The sequence below is a fragment of the Wasmannia auropunctata genome, unplaced genomic scaffold (genome assembly GCF_000956235.1).
Source record: "Wasmannia auropunctata unplaced genomic scaffold, wasmannia.A_1.0 LD336088.1, whole genome shotgun sequence".
NCBI lineage: Eukaryota > Metazoa > Arthropoda > Insecta > Hymenoptera > Formicidae > Wasmannia > Wasmannia auropunctata.
The window spans coordinates 4,181,309-4,184,137 of NW_012026802.1; the positions used below are offsets into that span (position 1 = coordinate 4,181,309).

General features: G+C 31.9%; 1 protein-coding gene across 1 annotated transcript in view; it reads right to left on the reverse strand.

Annotated features, from left to right (window-relative positions):
- Window positions 1–890: 890 nt before the first annotated feature.
- The window catches only part of LOC105448323, a 49,136-nt gene continuing 47,197 nt past the window's right edge, over window positions 891–2,829 (reverse strand). The window contains exon 3 of the mRNA XM_011686827.1: window positions 891–2,644. The gene's annotated coding sequence lies outside the window, so the exon portion shown is untranslated. The remainder of the gene's footprint in view (window positions 2,645–2,829) is intronic.

The window sequence follows — 2,829 nt, forward strand, 5'->3', positions numbered from 1 at the left end:
AGAAATACAGTATTACCTTCCTTGTAGAAATTACTGTGACAGCGATATCACTTTTGCAATGTTTATGACACTTTGCACTTGTGTAAGAAAGTATAACGAACAATAAGAAATATCCTCAAGAATTATTAAATATGCAAGAATAAGACTGCAATATATTATTGTTATTACTATTACTATTGCGATAAAAATAATCTTTCTGTAGACGATGCTTATATTTAAGTATACTCTTAGATATAATTAAAGTAAATAAATATATTCGTATCTCCGTGATATATATTAATCCATTTTGATTTAGTTTAAAATAAAGTATAAAATAAAATATTTGTAAAGTTAAAAAAATAAATTTGTCAGTTTGTTATATAACTGTTTAAACGCTTTTACTGAGAATAAATTCTATTGTAAACTCTAAAAAGAGATATCATATAATGTCGAAAATAAAAAAAAATTTGAAACAAACTATAATTGCATAAGTTGATTCTCACTGACCGGCTAGCGTTACGCAAACGCAAAATTCCTAATAAATTGTATCGTCATACATAGTTACTCTTTGTGAAAATTATAAAATCAGTTTTGGAAGATTAACTGTAGTCTTGAATAATAATATTTTCGTCATAAATTGTAATGGTTTAATCAGCTTTAATATTTGCTGAAAGATGACAATATTTTATTGAGAAAATTGCAATGTCTTCAGATTCATATTTTTTTTAACATGGAATATTATCTAATCTACGATAAAATTATCAATCGATAAGAGATGAAATTATGATATTTAAATTTTATTTTCAAACTTTTCTTCATATATACATACATACATAAATGTATAATACTTTATGTATTTCATTTGTAGTTTTTTTCAATTATTAATAACTTCATAATATTATAAGACAGAACAAGTAAAAAAAATAGAGTGTACAAAAAAAGTGAAAGCAGTTTGTATCGGACGACAATTGTGAAGTGGAAAGCGTCGTCTACAATGGGCAGTAGCAATAATGAATTAAAGAGTAGGCGGGGGTTAGGGGCTTTCTACAATAAGTCGTTAGTCACTCATATCATACTAACTAAGAATTGACCAATCGTAGTCGAATATTTTTCTTACGTTCAACAGTGATTAGTCAATTCTTACGGCTTTTTATGGCTTACGATCTGATAAACGACGTATTGTAGACTGCCCTTTATTAGGAATAAATTAACTGTAGGATTAAAGTCTCCTTATGTCCGAGTATCTACAACGACATATAAGTAAAGGTTATAATAAACCAATGTGAAAATTGCATCGGTTTTTATTGCGCGCGTTTCGTGTTATTGCTGAGCTCTCATTGGCTGAGAGCAAAAAAGTAGCCGTAGGAAATGAATTTCAACTATTTCGCTTAGGGACTTATTCTGCGCCCTATTACGTCGAAAAACCAGCTTACTCCGACGTGTTACTTCTTAATCTATTACTACCATTGCCCATTGTAGACGCCGTTGAACATTCAAGTGACATTACTACATTTCAGTAGTGTTTTTACTGCACTAAGTTATTTTTTACTAGGGAATGCTGTAAATTTGCAGTTTTTTTCGCCTAACATGCAATGTTAGACCGCTCTTTATGTTCTATTTTAATTATGTAGTAACATATATTGACTCATTTATTACATAATTGCAATTATATATAAGGCGTGTTTGGGGAGCACGCCGTCAGCGCTATCACGTTTTATCTTTAACATTCATTAGATGTAAGATAAGAATAGAATGACGCGATATAGCGCCGACAGGCATACTTCCCAGACGCGCCTATCGGAGAACTGTTGTCTGTTGAAAAACATTGTAAATTTGCAGTGCTAACGTCGATTCTTATTTTTTATTTTGATGAATAAATTGATTAAAACTTATATTAAAAAATGAATTCTTTACATTTAATACATTTTTTATTAGAAATTTTAGATAAGTATAATGTTAAATTTACAATTATTATTTATTAAATGTCTGATTATTGCTACGGCAATTAATACCAAATGGATGTGCGAAATATAATGTACTTTTATCGGAAGAATTAGCAGAAAATATTCACGAAATTAATAAAATTGTTTAGGATCGTAGCGTTCGTAGAAGTTCATTGTAAAAAGAATTATGTTTTTTCCCTTTAAATAATTATAAAAATTAATAAATCTAATATTTTGTTCGAAAGGGAACAAATATTTTTCTTACGTTCAACTGTGATTGGTCAATTCTTACAATTTACGGCTTACGATCTGATATACGACGTATACGTCTTCTTGGCGATTGACCGCAATTGAAATGGACCGCGAAAGGCTTGATGGATACAAAGGTCGGATCGAGATCTAACCGACAAAGGGAAAGGGGGGATAGGACATCGGCGCTGGATAGAAACAGGGATACGCTGGTACTGGTCGGCTGCACCGGCACCATGTTGGTGATATAGGTAGTGAGTTCAGTAGGCATGACTCTTGTGGAGAAGAAGGTGGTGTAGGCCGTTTTGGCGCCGAAGATGAGCTTTAGCACCCGCGAGTCGGATACGGTGACGAAAGTCTGGGTGACCAGGGGCGCACTCGTCATCGTGAATTGAGACTGCTGCGGGAACAGCTGCGGCACTTGCGGCTGCAGCATCGGGCTCAGGGTGGACGTGCCGTACTCGTAGGACATCCTGAAGAGAAATGCAATCAAAATTATAAATTATGTATTATAATAAAAAGTGTAAAATAATTTAATGAAATATGATAATATCTAAATATAATGAGAATAATTGAGATTTATTCAAAATATAATATAATAATAATGGAGCATAAAATACTTGCAATAGATCGACGCGTATAATTTATTAAATATTCT